Source organism: Myxocyprinus asiaticus, chromosome 32 (genome assembly GCF_019703515.2).
Source record: "Myxocyprinus asiaticus isolate MX2 ecotype Aquarium Trade chromosome 32, UBuf_Myxa_2, whole genome shotgun sequence".
Taxonomy (NCBI): domain Eukaryota; kingdom Metazoa; phylum Chordata; class Actinopteri; order Cypriniformes; family Catostomidae; genus Myxocyprinus; species Myxocyprinus asiaticus.
Window position 1 is genome coordinate 8,419,239 of NC_059375.1, and position 20,178 is coordinate 8,439,416.

Consider the following 20,178-nt stretch of genomic DNA (forward strand, 5'->3'; position numbering starts at 1 on the left):
CAAACTACTCATAATTAAAGGTAATTCAACTACAATCAAACTATACTTTTGAAAACTTAATTAGCAGCACTACAAATTTCTAATAAAAAGTAGATAAAGCTATTGTAGCTAAAGCTATATCTTCATACATTACAATTTGTTCAGGGTTCTCAATAAGGATGACAGCATTAAACAGCACCTACACAGATCTTTACACTAAATTTCACCAATAAAACTAGAAAACAGATCTACTTGCACTTAATTCCACCAATAAAACTAGAAAATTGCTCTATTTACACTAAATTCCACCAATAAAACAAGAAAACGGATGTACTTAAACCAAATTCCAACAATAAAACTAGAAAACTGATCTATTTACACTAAATACCACCTATAAACCAGAAAACTGATATATTTACTATACACTAAATTCCACCAATAAAACCAGAAAACACCATCATTTGTATAACTCAAAAATAGTCCAAAAACATATTTTATCAATATTTTATTGTTTTGCATATCACTGCAAAAAGAATCAAAATGTTGTGCAGCAATCTGCGTAAAGAAATTACTAAAACTAATGATCGACCGATATGGGTTTTTAATGGCCGATGCCAATATCCAGAAAGCAGGGTGGCCGATGGGCCGATACAATGCTGATATATCACACAATTTAATATAGTAAATAACATAAACATAAAATTGCTAAAAAATGAGTAAACTCTTATTTAGCACTATATTTACTCAATTTCACACTAAACTTTAACTTTGTAAAAAGAATCTAAAAAAATAATATTGTATTTTAAATGGTAGATAGCAGTTTCTTCTGATTTCTGTTTAGTCATCAAATTTGACTAATTTATTTGCAGAAATTGTTAATATATTAGGAGGAAATAACAGCACACACAGTAGTCCACCAACCATGGATGGCATGTACACGTTAGCAATCACATTTTCTAAAAAAATACAAAATCAAACCAACTGTACATTCAGTGCATATTGAATAAGACATTTACCTGCAGCACACATTAAGCGCTTTTACTTTGAAGTTGCACTCAGGCGATCGTGTGGATCCAGAGCGAGCAGTAGCAATCTCCTGACAGTTTAAACGGCCTGGATTGCCTGCTTGGATTGTCACGGGGTGACCGTCATGATTTGTGAATCAGAGGAACTTTTTGATCCTGATCCTGAAGTTTTGGATTCTGGCTGATAGAATATGCGCTTCAGAGGAAGATATTATATGAGTGCTCGACGGGAAGAAAACGCTGGATTTTCATGAGGTTCGTGAATTACATCTGTTTAAACCAGATATCTGCATATTTGCAGGTATATAAAAGAAGTTTTATTGATATTTGCCTTTTATCATTAGAAAAGTTACAGGGAACTGTTGAGGAGAGACTGTTAAAACACGTGCTTCAGAGGAAGATTTATGAGAGTTCCACAAGATGCTGGTATATGATATTAGTTTTATTGATATTTGCCTTTTTATCATTAGACAAGACTGTTAAAAGTTACAGGGAACTGTTGAGGAGAGGGAGAATGAAACAGGTGAGCACTTTAACATTATGAGCTCAAACGCGTCTGCGGTACCGTACTGATATGCGGACCGTTTAAATGACACTGTGTTGCACACCGGTCTATTATTGTAGTAGCACGATGGCACGTAACAACAAAACGAACCATGACTGGTCATTTACATGTCTCAGTTGCGTCACATGCAAGCAGGCGATTCTCAGCACCCTCAAGAAACAAATCGGCCAAAGGGGAAAATTTATCGGCGGATGCTGATAATTACAAAACTCAGAATATCGGCCAATTTATCGGCCTATGCGATATATAGGTCAACCACTAGTCTACACCCATTCACTGAAATGAATTTGACATCCAAATGCTCGACATTTTATGCAAGCGCATTTTAAGTATTACCTTAGTTGTCTTGGCTGTAATTACATTACAATGCTACTAAAGTAGCGGTGTAGCATTTTTAAAAGCAACTCTGTTTGAAAAACAGCTGAGCTACTGCCAGGCTACTGAAAAATGTAGTTAAATTAGTACCATTGCTACTTATAGCTAGTTACTCACCAACAGAAAAGGCCGGCTTAGAATAGCATGAATTCCCATGCTGGTCCAGGCTGGTTTATTCTGGCCAAGCTGGTGTACCTGCATAGCCATGCTGTTCAACAGCAAACTGCTCTTCAACTAGCATGGTCTTTTTAGTTATGCTGGTTGACCGAGGAAGCCTTGTCAGGACACCAACTTTCCAGCACACAAAACACAACACGGTCTATTCAGTCCCCAAAACTGTTTATTAGTCAGGATGCAGCAAAATAATACGTACAGCACAAAGACCATTGATAAATCTTGCTGTCGCCAATATTAGCTTTGCAGTAATGATAATTCAATCCCAATGGAAGTGCTGTGAGTTCATATAGCTAATCTCATGGTATAATGGAGGATGTTGAGGACAGCAGCTCCCAGGGGTTCTGATATAGATTTGTGGACTATTATGTTTTACTACAGCCTGAGCTGCTGGTTTAACATGACAGCTCTCTGTTAGGATTGGCAATATAAAAGATTGTTGGGCAGGAAGCCATGTCATTCAGTTCTTGGAGATCAGAGCTTCGAGCAATAGTGTGCACCTGTTAGTCTTCCCATCAGAACCTGAAAAATCTCTCAGCTGAATCAAAGAATCATCGCATCTTTGCACCTCAAATACCTGCCATCTCAGAATACGAGCTCTTGTAAATGGCATGTGAGTCACAAAGCCAAAACGTGTCGTCCCTGGAGAGAATGAGCTATTCTACTTTATTCAGACACAATGTCCACAAACATTAAGTTGGCGGGAATCATAAAACATGATCCACTGACAGCCTTACAGTGAGTTTACATCAGCCTGGTCAGAATCCATATCAGATGGTAAGACATCAGAATTTTGCTGAAAAATCTAGTAAGCTGCCTTGCTGCCTACCAGGATCAGAAAAAAAACCCCTCGAAAGTAGAAAAAGTGCCCCTGAAATTCACAAAGTAGGGGCAAAAAATGCCCCTGTAATGAATTCCACTGTGTTTTATTTGTAAAATATGATATATTTCTTAATATTATATTCTAGGCCTTGTTACACATATTATTGCATTAAATTAGATCTAAGGGGCTGTTCATACCTAATATGTATTTGTGTTAAAAATTCTAGATGCTGCACCTGAATAGAGTAGAACGCAGGTTTATCAAAACAGGTTTTTAACAGATAAAATTATTTTTAATTTGACATTTATAACTTAACATTTTTGTCTAAAACTTGAGTGTCTAAAAAAACGTGGCACTCCTGGGCGAGATGCTGAAAAAACAGCAAGACAAGGCGCAACTGTCAAAAACAGCAGTTTAGCGCATGTTTAACAAAGAAAACAATTTTTTTTAAAAAGAGCAAATGGACATAAAAACATTTTTGGTGTAAACAGCCCCTAAGGCAGCATCCTAAGGTCATGGAACCTCATAATTGACTGATTTGGAATGCACATTTGCAGCAATTCAATGTGCCACACCAACAGCGCTCTGCACAGGAGACTCAACTCACAATTGCTTTCAATACAGTTCACATTACCAAGTGGCTAAGCTAACAACCTGATACAATAACAGCATATTTAAGCAATAAAAATCAACTACTCAAAAAAAGGCTGATTAGCTATGCAAACTATCTACACTAGGCACTTCATAGGACAGTTGTTTCATTATTTTTTTGAAAATATTTTTTTAACCCATCAAATTATTCTGATTATGTTTCTGAGAGCAATAACAACATGAGGTGGCCTATTACATATTTTGGTCCATGACTACAGCGCCTGTTTCATATTAAATGTAGAGACTGCAATCTGACACTGATGGATGTAGAGAAGAGAACATAAACTCTTTTGATTTATACGGCTTATACTTTTATTGGACTTTTACTGCATGTATTATGTTTCCCTTGATGGGAAACACATATTGTCTCATTCTTTCCTGCTTTCCTCTTTTCTCTTCCATTTTAACCAGCCTGGACATTCTGGACTGTATCCAACAATTAAAATCAACAGTATCACCATTTTGACATAATCTGATGAATTGATATTCAATTCATTATAGACAGCAATATACAAATATTTGTAATTATTAGCTTATTTTAAAAATGTAATATTTAGCTCCCACATTTTGTGTGCAACCATGTAAAACAAATATTTGAAAATCAGATCAAGGTACAAGACTGTGTACTTAATGTCTTTAGGAAATGAACAACAATCCCATGAAGCTCTGTGATTGATGTAATCGAATTACAAACAATGGAAACATATAAAAATTACTAAGTTCAGGAATGAATCTCTGCATGGGGCAAGCTGATACAGTAGTTTTTTTTTAACTTGTTATCTGTTAGCCAATCAGCTTGCTTACATGATTTTGTCAAGTCAATCAGTTCACATGATGTAAGGTGATAGGTCCTTTGACGAGTAACTGGGTAGCCAATCAACTTGCACACTCTCTCTTTGCCTAACATTTTATTATGCTTCGTTTGCAAGTAAGCCAGTTTCACTGCAGCGCGCTGAGAGAGTTTTCTCTGAAAATGCTATTTGCTCAGGTGGTTGCTGGGTCTTTTTTTCTATTAGCTTGCACGGTAAGGTCTGCTTTTGGCCATGACACATTAAGTGCGTCTTTATCAAGGTCATGAAAGCCATAGCCAAATCAGGCATCGGCATACATCACTATCTCAGGTCATTAGTTTAAATAAATCCACACATTGCTAGGCTAAGTCACTAGTTAAATAACTTCTGGGCTTTATAGGTCCAGGTAAACATTATGAGTCAGGTCACTAGCTGTTTAACATTTAAATAGTGCCCAGGCACACATAAAGATTTAGTTCTTTACCGTTATGCCATTCGGCCAGCAGGCCAAGGCACACCTAGCTAGTATACACTCAGTGCACATGGCTCTTCGGAGCAGCAGCAGTACACAAGTCGTGGCGGAAGATCTGCATTGTTGAGGGTTGTGTTTTGTGTTATGCATTTGTGTAGCTTCCCTGCTTTGTTAGGGGATTGTATTTATGTCTAATTCTGCAGCAGTATGTCATACATGCTCGATGCAGCCTGTGTTGTGTTTTTCAAATTGTGCTGCAGCAGCTGCAGTGTAGCAGATCTATTCAGCCAAGATCAATATCCTATCAATATGTCATACCCACATTAAAATGCTAAATCTTTCCGAGAGTTGTCATGACTGAACTATTGATTTAAAGTTGTTGATTATACACCACAACATTAAAACCACCTGCCTACTATTGTGTAGGTCCCTCTCGTGCCACCAAAACAGCGCCAACCCGCATCTCAGAATAGCATTCTGAGATGCTATTCTTCTTACCACAATTGTACAGAGTGGTTATCTGAGTTACTGTAGATTTTGTCAGTTCGAACCAGTCTGGCCATTCTCTGGACATTCTCTGCTGACTTCTCTCATCAACAATGCAGTTCCGTCCACAGAACTGTCGCTAACTGGATGTTTTTTTGTTGTTTATTTTTGGCAGCATTCTGAGTAAATTCTAGAGACTTTTGTGTGTGAAAATCCCAGGAGATCAAATGGAATTATGGAATTGTTGTTTTTTTTTTATTATATGACAAAATATTCAGATATATGCAAATATACAAATAGTTTGAGACTGCAGGGAGACTGCATCATTCGCAGAGCTTCATACGGGTTGGTGGTCGCTGCAGAGCTCTTTTGGTGCATTTTGTTTGCTGCGACCCTCTGATTGGTGGATTTTCCAAGTTAGTGTAGTTCTTCATCAGGGATTCCGCTATTAAACTTTTTTTTTTTTTTTTTATTAAGTTGAAATAACGCTGACTCATGGACTCAGGGTAGGTATGTCTTTAAAGGTTTATAAATTATCGTTAACAATCAATTCCCCTATGGATTTTTACTTTTGGAAGCAGACTGTTGTGCCCCATAGTGACACACAGGATTTGAATGTTTTCTACAGCATGGTGGGAAGACAAGTAAATTATCTCATTCCACGTTCTCAATTTTTACACAAATTGTTCTGTTGAAAACATTTGTCAAACTCAACCATTAAACCCAAATTACCAAGTTACCAATGTTGTAAGAAAACTGACCCTTGAAAAAGAACAAAATGAGTTTCAACCCCAATTTTGCATGTTTTTCATTTAAGTGCCCTGAAGAGCTACATAGAACTGTTGTCACTCTGAAACAAACATACCGTAGATCATCTGGAATCACAGCATTCATCTGAATTAATCTCTTGCAATCATTACATACTTTCTCCTCCTTTACTTGCAATTAGCACAGCTTAGGCCGGTCTCAAAATGTCCGTCTTAAAAGGGCCGCACTGTGCCAAGCTAATCACGCAGGGACCCTGCGTACATTTTCTTGATTACATTTTGCTCTAGGCTACAAAGGAAGTCACAAAATAGATCTACAGCCACACTGTTAATAAAATCTAACCTTTTTAAAAGGAAAGGATTCCTTATCTTTAGCAATTTAATTGGCTAGGATGACACAACAGTATGATTAGAGAGCACTGAAAATCACATTATGCAATTTGCAAAATCAATACGCTAAAATCTGCATGAGTAATCCTAACATGTCTTATCAGATCAGAACAAATGGACTCTTTCTATTCCTATGTCAGTTTGCTCCCCATTTACAGCTCAAGTGCCCCACAAAATGTCAAATGGGTCTCTGTGGGAATATATTTACATAACACCTCTCCACTGCTTGCCAAAGAGTACCAATTAAACATAAAACACAGACGTATGTGGTGTAAAACACCCCTGAGTTTTAATAATTCATGCTATTTTTGTTCTATAAAACTTTGAGTGCTGGTTTGAGTATCTGTGACATCAATCAAAAAGAATGAAGCCATTTTTGAAAAGAACTTTTGTTTGTTTTGATGGGACGGAAAATTCAGACTCTTGACTTCATTATTTCACAATAGGGCAGAATGTCAAGTTATAAGACAGAACAAAAAGAATGAGACAGAAACATTCAAGGGGAAGCATATTAAAAAACAGTAATTAGAACCCAGGATACTTAATCTTTTGAAAGCCAAAACCAGTAGAGTACATTACATTGCAATTATGACATGTAACATGACAAAACAAATTGAATACAGATAAACATTGCATAATGTTTGTTAAAAGTTCACTCACGAACGTGCCCGAGCTTGTGATGGGAGTTTACAGAACTGTTTATCCTGATTACTTTTTAGCCTGACTTCCTTGGGTTTTTCATTGCTAATCTACAATTTTGCGCCTAAACTAGCTAGCCCTTACTAAATAATATTGTAGTTCTCAACCCTTTAACTTTCAACCCTGTTATCATGGCATATGTTTTAGTATTATTATTATTATTATTATTATTATTATTATTATGTTATTAAAAAAGCTGTTGTTATTATTTTATGTTTATTGCTAGAAAAATAACAAAATCCCAAGTAAAGTAGCTAGCCCTGTAAAAGTAATAGCATGGTCAACCCCATTTCTCATTATGGCACATGTTTTCTTTTTATTATTTTCTTTTATTTTTTATTTAAAAAAATAATAATAATTTGTATGTTTATTTAATGTTTATTTCCTGTCAAATAACAAAATCCCAAGTACAGTAGCTAGCCCCTACTAAGAAAATAGCTTATTCAACTGTTACTTCCAACCCTGTTACCCATTCTGATGCATTTTTATTTTTATTTTACTTATTTATTTAATTTTATAAATGTAATTTTTTTTTTATGTTTATTGCTAAAAAAGAAAATAAAAAAAGCACAAGAGCTAAATTCAAAGCAACACTGTAACTTTTACCCTGTTACCCATTCTGGCACAGGGTAAAAGTTACAGTTGCTTTATTTTATTTTTATTTTGAAAATTTTACTTAAATTTTCTTAAATTACTTTTATTATTGTTTATTTCAAGAAAAATAACAATACCAGCTAGCTTGCCCCTACTATTAGCTTATTCAACCCAGTTACTTTCAACCCTGTTACCAGTGCTTTTTTTTTTTTTTTTTACTTCAGTTATTTTTACATTTTAAACATTTTATTTATTTTTTTATCTTTATTACTAGACTTGTTTAAAATTTTGGTAACAGGGCTGAAATAACTCCAAATATTATATAAAATACATTTAAAATGAGTTTGACCTACTAAGGTGGACGAACAATATATATATATATATATATATATATATATATATATATATATATATATATATATATATATATATATATATATATATATATTGTAAAATTAAAAAGAAAAAAAAAAACATTCACCGGAATTGGTAACAGGGTTGAAAGTAACAGCTTTGAATAAGCTAATAGTAGGGGCTAGATAATTAGTATTATTATTTATCTAGAAATAAACAATAATAAATAAATTAAGCAATTTAAGAAAATTTAAGTACAATTTTCAAAATAAAAAATAAAATAAAGCAAAATAATAATAATGAAGAAAAAAACAAAAAAAAAAAACATGTGCCAGAATGGGTAACAGAGTTAAAAGTAACAGGGTTGCTTTGAATTTTGCTTTTGTGCTTTTTTTAATTTTATTTATATATATATATATTATGATAAAGCACCTTCTGTCATTGATTACTTATTGAAAAGATAAAAATTATTTTGTACCTTATACACAAATTTTTTTTTTTTTTTTTAAGACCTAGAACTGGTGTCTCTTTGTAATTATAACAAATAACATGACAAACAAAACAAAAAAACAGATAAACTTCTTGTGTTTAAGGTACATTTTAAAACGTGCCCAAGCTTGTAATAGAAGTTTACAGGGCTATTTATCCATATAACTTGTCAGCACATCTTCTTTGAGCTTCTTTTTTATTTATTTTTGCCAGCAAACAATTACAAATAGCTCCATAACTCCAGATTACGACATCAAAAAGCCCCTTTGATTTTAACACAATGAAACCCGAGTTCTCACTAATGCATTGTTTATTATCAGCCAAATATCTTCCGTGGACACCAGGGTGCCCTGACTAAGCTGCAATAAAAGCAACAACTGCTAATGTACATTATGCTTAACCTTCAAAAGTTTTGCCAAAAGGGCTGGTGAATTCCCAGAAAGACAAACACAGGCCTTGAGATACATTCCTGTACAGCTCCACCCTCTGTAACAATCCTCACCCAATATACTCTCCCTGTCAATGAGTCAGCCTTGACAAACACACTTTAATAGCTACCTGTCTCTTTAAAATTTGCAGGTCAAAATATCTATTCAACCGTGAGGACAGAGATAAAGGTAAAACAATAAAAAAATTAAAAAAATAAAAACTTATGGAATCCTGACAGCAGTTGCATAGTTGTCCTGGTTACTGTATTAAAATAAACGTTTGTTGATGCTAAAGTTATTGGCATGTGTTATTATTAGCGCACTCTCTGCACCACAGAACACAATAATGAAAGGAAAATATGTGTCATCGCCAAGGCAACTGTTTTAATGGAAGACTCCCCGTCAATAATTGTTAACAAAATTGCACTTCAGTCATAAACCCACCAATCAATTTCCTGTGTGTGTACTCCATGTTGGAGTGAATATGTATGTGTGTGTGTGGAAGAGAAAATCTAGACGGTAGAGAAATTTTAAATGCATGTCTTATTACAGTTGGGTTCAGCATAATCAGTCTTTCCCTAATTATTATTCACAGGCGCAACCTCTAACGAGTCAAATAACATTCATCTGTTAATGTTGTAAGCTGCTGAGATTCTGCACCCTGTTGGGTCATTAAATTTGTTCTGATATTTCAATATGTCTGATGCAAGTGCCAGGAAAGATTAAAACATATTGTACACTACCCAGAGCAAAATCGATCGAAATGTTGTAAATACAGAATACCAATAAACAAAAATAATATCTGGAGAGGACAAAAGTAGGGCTGCACTATTTACTTAAAAAAAAAAAAAAAAAAAAAATCATATTGCAATTATGTTGACAAATATTGCAATTTGAACTCAGACCTCTTTCCGTTGACCCAGAACAGAAATAGAGTGTATAACCCCAGTTATCATTGGATTCACACCTGAAATTAAAAATAGATGTCATCTCTTTCTGGTCAACTTCATGGGATTTTAATGTACTTTACATTCAAGCAGTTCTTTTAGTTACCCCTTTAAAACATACTTTATTATTATTTGTATTTATTTTGTGTGTGTGGGGCTGGGGGGGGGGGGGGTACATACATACATTTTGTACAACATACACTGTAGAAAATGAAGCCTATTTTCTAGGGACATTAATGTTTTTTACATTGTGACATTATTTTAATGGTCCTAAATGTATGCTTAATTTTCTATATGCAAAATATTATTTCATATTTTATATGTAGTGATTGGTGATTTAATATGACCTGGGCCTCGTTTCCCAAAAGCATTGTAACATGAGTAGTACTTGAAAATGCTCGTAGATTTACGAGTGTTCTGGAGTAATCGTACAGTGCTAAGAGCATCGTAAGGACATAGACTTATGCAGACACCTAGACAATTGTGAAATTACACTTCATTAAAACCAATAGTTATGTTGAGACTTTAATATATCAGGATATAGTATGTTTTATTTATTTTAATTTTAACAGACAAGTCTAAAAATAATAATAATAATAATAATAATAATAATAATAATAATGAAATGCATAAAATAGTCTAAATGGATGAACAGATTAATTAGTAAACAAATAAAGTTATTTGTGTGGACTTGTTGGACAAGTTGTTAACAACAAAGTGGTGGCATGATTGATGCAGACAACAGTATAAATTAATATTAGAGAGAGAAGAAAAAAGTCTTTAACTTGTTACCGTGCATGAAAATCATCCGTATATACCGTATTTGCTCATCATCCTACATTCACATTTATTCATTTGGCAGACACTTTTATCCTCATCTCCTCTTCCTCTCTGGCACCCAAAGGCGCTCTCGCCAGCACTACAAGTTTTGTCGCACCACACACGCTGCTTTGCTGTCACCGTTATCACTTTTCGGAGTAAAGAGCAGACCTTTGCTTTATTAGTGAATGTCCCTAAAGCGCATCTTCCAAATTGCTCCTTATTTTGCGCTCCACGATAACACGTAATATTCAATGAATGCTTGTAATTAGCAGGATAATACACAGGGACATCACTGTCTTCACTAATCCTGGAAGCTTTTATATCGAGAGGAATTTCTGAAAATGAAATATTACAAATGCACACCTGATTATGGTAGCAGATTGTGTAAAAGAAAAAGATCGTTCTGCACAAAATGAATGTAAAAACAATATGTAAATTTGCAGTTAATTAGGTCAAATATTTAAGAAAATATTTAAAAACAAATTTTAACAAGGTAAATTACAAATGATTGTAAAGTTACGCACAAATATAATGATGTTACAATGACGAGCAGCACTATACGGTCACATTTCAGCACTGTCACATGGACAGCGACTCTCTCACACGTTCATGTTAAGTGCAGTTTTGGGAAATACACGTGAAAAATAACCAACATTCGTAAAATTGCTCGTAGAAAATGCTCTTAAACAATAAGATCGATCGTTATTGGGACACACAGCCCAGGACATTTTCTAGACTGGTTTTGTGAAAATCACCCAAAAGTAATATATTTCTGTCATACTTTCTTCACTTTCATGCAACATTGTGAGGGGCCGTTCAGAAAAAAAAAAGATTTGAACAGAAGGTACCACAACTACATTAGTACAGTAAGTACACTGTTGCTTTTATAAACAATAAATACGCTTGTCCATCTGTGAATAAGCTTATCCCGCCCCTTGATTCATCTGATTGGTCCATTGTTTTAAAACTGACATCAAATATTGAACTATTTTAACTTGACATAGCATCTATCAACAAATAGGGCTGGGTACAAATATTGATTTTCCAATGCATCGCAATCTTCATTTAAAAGATCTCGATATTGATTCTTAAATCCCAAGATCCTCTTCAACCCTCTTCAATGAGAGTAAATCACTTGCTTATCTGACCAAATTTCATGCTATGCAACTAAAAATGTCTGTGATTAACCACTGCCTGGTAAATTTTCAGATTTACTTGCCAGTGATTGAGTAGTATATTGGCAAAGAATTTCAGCACCAAGATCCTTTCACTTGCGTGTTAAGAGTAAAGAGTTGCGTGGTTTGACTCGTTATGTTTAATGTCCAAAGACAAGATCCACGCAATCCATTTGACAATGTCTCTTTTAATACCCTTTTGTTCTTAACAGTCAGTTTTTAAACAAAAACAACAAAAAAGAAACATTTAATTATAATCACACATTGCACAGATGTGGTAAAGAAGCTGTGTTACTCCACTCTCAATATGCACTCACACTTCTTTGAGACACTTGATGAACTGCCACTATTCTCAAAGAGAAAGTACTCTGTTTATGTCATGTTCTAAAAAATCTATTTAAATTATAGCTATCAGAATTAACATGTTAATGCATGCAATTATTTAAAAAAGTTTAGTATGTTAATTTTTTATTACATTTATGCATTTGGCAGACACTTTTATCCAAAGCGACTTACAGTGCCCTTATTACAGGGACAATCCCTCTGGAGCAACCTGGAGTTAAGTGCCTTGCTCAAGGACACAATGGTGGTGGTTGTGGGGATTGAACCAACAAACTTTTGCTTACCAGGTCAGTGCTTTAGTCCACTACACCACCACCACCACTCCTTATTAATTGTGATTAACGCATTTACACATAATACAACATAAACCAGCATAAACACTAGATGGAAGGGTGGAACCTTTGTAATGTCTCCGTCTGGAGACATCATTACACTGATGCATAAACCACAACATACACACACACCACAAACAAGAGAGTCATCATTACACACCACAACACACACACACAAGAGCCCTTCTACCAAGTGGAGCCTAAAACTTAGCATAAAATAGCATAACGCGGCGATCTCATAGACATTCTATGGGCGGTATTGTCGTAACTCGCTAGTTGACAGTTATGCTATCTCCTATGAGGTTGTTATAAAAGAATCTCTGCACATACATACAACAGCGCTTCTGTGATAAAATTATGGAAAAAGGACTAGTTCTTTCAATTAGTCAACCTCCCAGTTTGGGAAATGTTTAATGTTTCTTGAATTGGTGCTATTTTATTTTTTATCTTTATACCGTGGAAGGCTTTGATTGGAAAATGTTAATAAAGCATTATATTGTTACATTTTGTTTTCTTTTCTTTCCTGAGATGGAAATAAATGCATTTTGACAGGAAAAGAAATATGTATAGTGTCAAATTTCAGCACTTTCAAGATCTGTGATTAATCGCGATTAACTAAAAGAAAAAAAATTATGTGATTAATCACGATTAAAAATTTTAATCAACTGACAGCACTAATTTCAATATTTGAAAATAGTACAAATAATGCATGTAAACAATAACCAGTGTTGGGAAGGTTACTTTTAAAATGTATTATCAGAATACATGCTGTAAAATCTTTTTTATAACTTATTTCCTTTGATTACTCAAGGTTAGTAATCTAAATACTTTGTACTGGTTGATTTTTTCAAAGCACACTGTATATCCTGTAATTTTGTATTTATTGGATTTATGTTTCAACTGTCAAAGCATTTCTAACGGTTTTCTGTTAAACCGTGGAAACATGCTGTAGGTCCTCCATGATATCATATCCAACTTTTCACTCATAACCATGTGAAAGCACCCTCTGTCTGTTTTACTCACCGTATAATATATATATATATATATATATACATATATGTAAATACATACAGTATATGTAATTGTTAAGACATATTTTTTTATGGAATACCTGGATTTGTAATAAAGCAAAAATGTGCCAGAAATTATGAAAAATCATGACAAAACAAATTTGTTAAACAAATGTTTTCATAACGTACCTAGTTAGAAGGTCCCTTGTATAACTGACAGCATTAGCTAATATATGATTTATTTCGTAAGTAAGCAAATATGGACATTTTAACTGAAATATACCCATAATATTTGGAATTTAATCGAAATCTGTATTGTAATTAGAGCTTCTGAATCAGAATCGAATCTGGAAAATCTGTATCAATACACAGCCCTATGAACAAAACATGGTATAATTGCCAATGATGTCTGGCTAACCCATGTTTACAAACAACAGTAAACAAAACAAAAAAATTTAAATAGCGCAGATGGAACACAATAATGCATACTATGTAAACAGGATTCTTGGGTCGCCTTTTACAAGCCTTTTACAGTGGTTTAAACATTGGAATAGGCCATACTGCAATTTCCATTTTATTTCGATTAATTGTGCAGCCCTACACAAAAATAAACCCTTCTATATGTTTCTTTTAAGTCAAAAGTACTGTGATGGTAACACAGTTTGAACCTTTGAAGACAATTTCAGGCCCCTGCTAGGCTGCTATCGGTAATGATTTTGTCCTCTATAAGACACTGGGACAGAGCAAGCAGCTATACTGCAGCCTTTCAAGCTGTTTGTCTTTCTCTTCAAGGTATGAGTTCGTAAGAAAGACATTGTGCATGATTTCCCCAGATAACCAATCACATGCCACCATTTCAAATAATGTAAAGCTTTTCATATTCAAATGTCTTTAATAGACTCTCCACCAGTCCTTGTTCTTCTCCAAGGACTTTGATTGTCTTAAAAGCTGAAGAACCATTCAAGATTCCATTTCTCCTCAAACAAGCCTTTCTTTCACTCAATGACAGACACAGTATCATACTGTATGTTTTTACCAAACCATAAGGAAACTTTCAATTGACAGTGGGTCTGGAAAAATACTGTGTCCCTGCAGTCAATTACTTAAACTCTTACTTTGTCAGTTTGTATGATTGCCGTTTGAGAGGCAAAAGAAACACTTGATTAAACTCAACACATTGTGATTCACTTAATGTGGGCGGCACGACGTGGCAAAATTCTACTCATTATTCTATGATATTACTCTATATTTGGTTCCAGCTTGTCCCAGCTTAAATTACCCTGAGCTAATTTTTCCAGAACATCCCCTGATGTCAACATGAAACCCTTTTGTTGATGATTTATGGTACCTGTCGATATTTTACAGCGGTGGGCATCCGTTCGCTACAGTTTCAGCACATTTCGTATTGCTCCCTAGCAACAAGCCAAAGCTCTAATATTCCTACAGGGGGACTGGCTCCAAATATAACTGTCTGTATTATTGATTACCAGGCTGCAAACTCCGCATTTAATGGCTCTTGTAAAACATGACAGGGTAGAACAAATTTGGTTATGTCAAAATGTTCTACTTTCTGAAAAGACAAGAAGAGCGACATGTCTAGCCTATTATTCTAATGATGCTGCTCTATGCAGAACTGAGTAAAAAGGTGCAGCCACATACAAAAGACACATATATAATTTCAGGGAAGCAAGATGACTGTTGTTATAAACCTGGGAAATAAGAAATGGTCAGAATACATGTTTTATATGTACTCACTAGGGCTGGTTGATTTTGCTGGCGATATAAAATTAAGCAACATTGTGAATATCGAAACGGTTTAATGCACTTTTTCTTTAGTCATTACATTTCCTAAAAACACTGTCGTTAAACTAGTTTCACAATCCTTCCTTGTCTCACGATGTGCAGGAATTGTTTTAGGTGGTAGAGTGGCTAAGCGGTCGAAGAAACTAGATTAAGGTTTCAGTCTTTATGGGGTGTGGTTTTGGTTTCCATTTCTGCCAGGGGAGACTTTCTGCAATTTTCCTCATAGGATAAGTAATGTTTACTCCACTTTGTATGTGCTTGTTGTAACAGGCAGGTGCTATCTGCATTGCACATGTACTGCAGAAATAACTGTTTACTTGATTTCAGTAATTTAGAGTCACTGAAACCTGGGACATCTATCAAACCATGATGAGTTATTAAGAGATACACTATATAGCGTGCATTTCTTTTATTTATCTGTTGACACAGTTTAGGAATGATATCATGTGAATTGTTATATACAGTAGGTATTTTCAACCTTTGTAATCACATAGTCCATTAGTGTGTGTATACGTGTGCTCTGTGTTCGTTTACAACCTTATAAATCTGTCATTTTGGCTGCATTAATGTTTTGCAGATGCCTGCTGGCTTGGACTGGGTTTATAATTAAAGGGGGTGTGTATTTTTTTTAAATGTTAAAATACCAGCAAAAAGGCCTTAGCACACAAAACATGGTGGTTTCTCCACAAAATTATGTAATCGTTATTGCTGTGCTGTCATTAACAGTAAAGTATCTAATAATGGGTCAGACTGAAGATGGGTTTTGTGTTTAGATGTCATCAGGTTTAATTTGTAACATGCAGGGTTTTGAGCAAATGTATAACAAGTAGATATGCATGGAAATAAGATACAATCTGTATTGTTCCACTTGACAACATTTGTTTTAACAGTCATTATGTGAGTGAATTACGCAGTGATTTTAATCAAATGTCTTGTGTGCATTATATAGACTCCGGGAGCGTTTAGATGTTGGCATGTTCAATTCGTAACATGCAGGGTTTTGAACAAATGTACAATACAAATACACTCACCGAACACTTTATTAGGAACACCTGTACACCTACTTATTCATGCAATTATCTAATCAGCCAATCGTGTGGCAGCAGTGCAATGCATACAATTATGCAGATACGGGTCAGGAGCTTCAGTTAATGTTCACATCAACCATCAGAATGGGAATAAAAAATGTGATCTCAATGATTTAGACCGTGGCATGATTGTTGGTGCCAGACGGGCTAGTTAGAGTATTTCTGTAACTGCTGATCTCCTGGGATTTTCACGCACAACAGTCTCAAGAGTTTACTCAGAATGGTGCCAAAAACTAAAAAAAAAAAACAGTTCTGTGGAAGGAAATGCCTTGTTGATGAGAGATGTCAACGGAGAATGGCCAGACTGGTTTAAGCTGACAGAAAGGCTATGGTAACTCAGGTAACTACTCTGTACAATTGCAGTGAGCAGAATAACATCTCAGAATGCACAAAATATCGAACTTTGAGCCTAATGGGCTACAACAGCTAAAGACCACGTCAGGAACTTTATTAAGACCATAGTGTTCCTAATAAAGTGCTCGGTGAGTGTAGATATACATGGCAATATAATCAGTATTATTACAATATAAAGTATTACAATATAAAGATACAATCAGTATTATTCCAACTCACAACATTTGTTTTAACAGTCATTATATGTGTGCATTATGCAGTGATTTTAAACCCTCAGACTGTGTCTACATGATAATACTGTTAGTTACTTGTCCAGCAGGTGAATTGCAATAGTTTGTAAAAATGTCTTGAATGTTTTCTTTTTCATTAAGCAAATCAACAACACACTCGTCATTGCTGCTGCAGCTTGTAGAGAGATTCGTTTTATTTTAGCGATCATCTTGCAAGAGAACTCGCTTTTTTTTTTCCATGGTAGTTCTTTTTACACATGATGGGCAAGGGCAGACTTTATGCTTTGCACCACCTACTGTACCAGGGTAAAATTGCTTGTCGATTAGCCCCACCTATTGTGAAGGCGTGAATGTGCTAACAGCAATCATTTGCACACTTCTAATGTGAAAGGGCCATTTGTCGGATATTAGTTTCTACTGCATTTCACATCATTTCGCCTCGCCTCTGCTGTGCAAAGGCCTTAAAATTCTCTTTTGTCCTATCAAAACATTGCTCTGTTTGTTTGAACATCCAGACATTGCAAATTTTGGGATATACTGTACCATAAAAAATGCTGGATGGAAACACCAAGATGCCAATGAAATTCCAAAAATGCGCATAAAAAATTTACTTGCTTGAGGTGGATAGATTTTTTTATTTGATAAGAAGAGATATGCATAAACTAAGATGGAAAACATTTATCAAATATATTACAATAGAGTTTATATAGGAATATAGATGCACATCAAAAAAGTCATGTGACTTTGCCTCAACAAGCCATGTGAATATATAATTCACTCAGAGAATATCATTATTATCACATGGCAACTGAAATGTTGCTCTGGATATTCTGAAACGCAAGACACAAAGCCTGTCATCAAAAAATCAGATCATTACCTATCAGAACTTTCTGACACTGTTGCTCCCAGATATAAGGCATCTGCCGCTAAATGCTAGCAAACATGAATTTTGTCAAAGCGTTTTGTGTGTGCACACTATGAGCCCCAAAGTATTTCATTACATTTAATTAAAGAGCCACATTGTCTTTAACTTCCATTTTCATTTCTATTTTGTGCAAATTCCCCCAGAGGGGACGATTTCGTTCTCTTGCCCCTTGACGATGTATATTGGTGTATATGTAAGGAATAATGTACAGTCAGCCAGTTGTTACCACAAAATAAACCCCGACCGGGAAATCAGGACCCCGACACAAATTCTCCTGCTTATTACAAGGCTACTAATTATGTGAGAAGAAAGCAATCGCTGAACAGCTGAATTCGACCTCTGGTTTACATCAGAGTTCTTTTGGTGTTTATTTGGTAAATAATGACAGTCTGACTGCTCATTATCCAGCTTATTGCAAGACTATTTGCAAAATAAATAAATAAATGGACATGAAACATTGATTTGAGTGTAAATTATTTTACTACCTTACTTGTAGAGATCCCACAGAGATCCGAGAAGTAGAAAAGATTACTGACAATACCCGGATGACCGGTCTGATTTAATACCCAGATTTGCGGTTGTTACTCAGAAATATCAGACTGCTAGATGCTTCCATTGACCAATCAGAATCGAGTATTTCAGAGACCCGTGTAATAAAAACAGTTAAATATTTATTAATTATTTTCATTATTTATTAATTTAGAGAGAAACTAGATATTTACTGTATTTCACTTCTTACATTAAACATTGTGACTCCACTTGGCAACAACTGGTGTTTGGCCAAAATGATGGTTCCTCTAACTGAAAAAAATAAGCCTTTTTTCAGAGCAAATGCATACATATTGAGATATATATTGAATATCATCAAAAGAATAAAAATATCACCCAATCTATAACACCCAGCCCTAATGTTTACATATTTATACATTCTAAAACAGTCAAGAATTCTGTCACCTAAAATGTGATCATAATTATTCATTGCAAGAAAAGTGTAAGTGTTTTAAGTGCAAGATCAAAACCAATTTGGAAACAGCTTTAAATATAGCACCATTTCCATAATATTGCTCAAAATAAATTGCTTCTTTCATAACTGCTAATACACAGGGTGATTCACAGTGCAGAAATTCAGAAATGCACATCTCTGGTGTTCTACGGTCATAGATTAAACGGTTATGATATTCATAGATAAACCACAATTCAAAGCTAAACCTCATTAGTGTGCATTGAAGGTCTTCAGTTTTCACTGCCTCCCTAAATAGTGGATGAAACAGATGAGTTGTGTTCTAGAGATGCATTTTTCATGCAACAGAACAAGCATTTAAGTGCAACATACAGCAGAATGACAGTGCGAGCAGTTCACAGAATTTTGAATGTGAGTCGTGGGAATTGTATGCATTTTTGCTTATGTCTGAACAGAAGTCTACTGCAAAATTCCCATGAATTGTTCAAGACAGATATCATGGAACATCACTCGAACATACAACAAAGGATCCCAGACACCCCTTTGAGCAGCACTCTGGAATTTATATACAGTTGAGTCCAACTCAGAGCACTAATACAATGGAAATAAAGGAGCTTTCATCTCTGAAATTCATAGCCACGACAGCAACGGATTAACACATTGCCTGTCTTTGATGCAACAAGGAAAACAGCCAAGCATAGCTAATTTTTTATGAGATCCTAAATGCAAAGACAGTACATTCATAAAAAATAAATAATAATCTTAATATGTTTCAGCCTTCATTTTCATTTATCTGCACCAGTACACCAATACATTGAAAAAAAGCAACAAAAAAAAGCAATATTTACCTATATATATATATATATATATATATATATATATATATATATATATATATATGAATACATGAAAAAAGCCACACAGGGACTTCCATAAACATTTTCAAGTGATGAAGCAAAGGAATCAATTAATGAGTTTTAAATTAATATATTGAAATGGACAGTGTGAACTTTCACGTGAAATGAATAGAACACACCAATTTTTACTACTAAACTTTAAATCAGAGACCCTAATAAAACATCTCTTTCTTAACGCTTTCATACTCGCAAGTCGCAAGACATGGAGGG

At 34.7% G+C, this 20,178-nt stretch overlaps 1 protein-coding gene across 1 annotated transcript in view; it reads right to left on the reverse strand.

The window, feature by feature from the left end:
* LOC127423363 (AT-rich interactive domain-containing protein 5B-like) overlaps positions 1–20,178 on the reverse strand; it is a 177,402-nt gene that overhangs the window by 112,389 nt on the left and 44,835 nt on the right. The gene's annotated exons all lie outside the window — the stretch shown is intronic.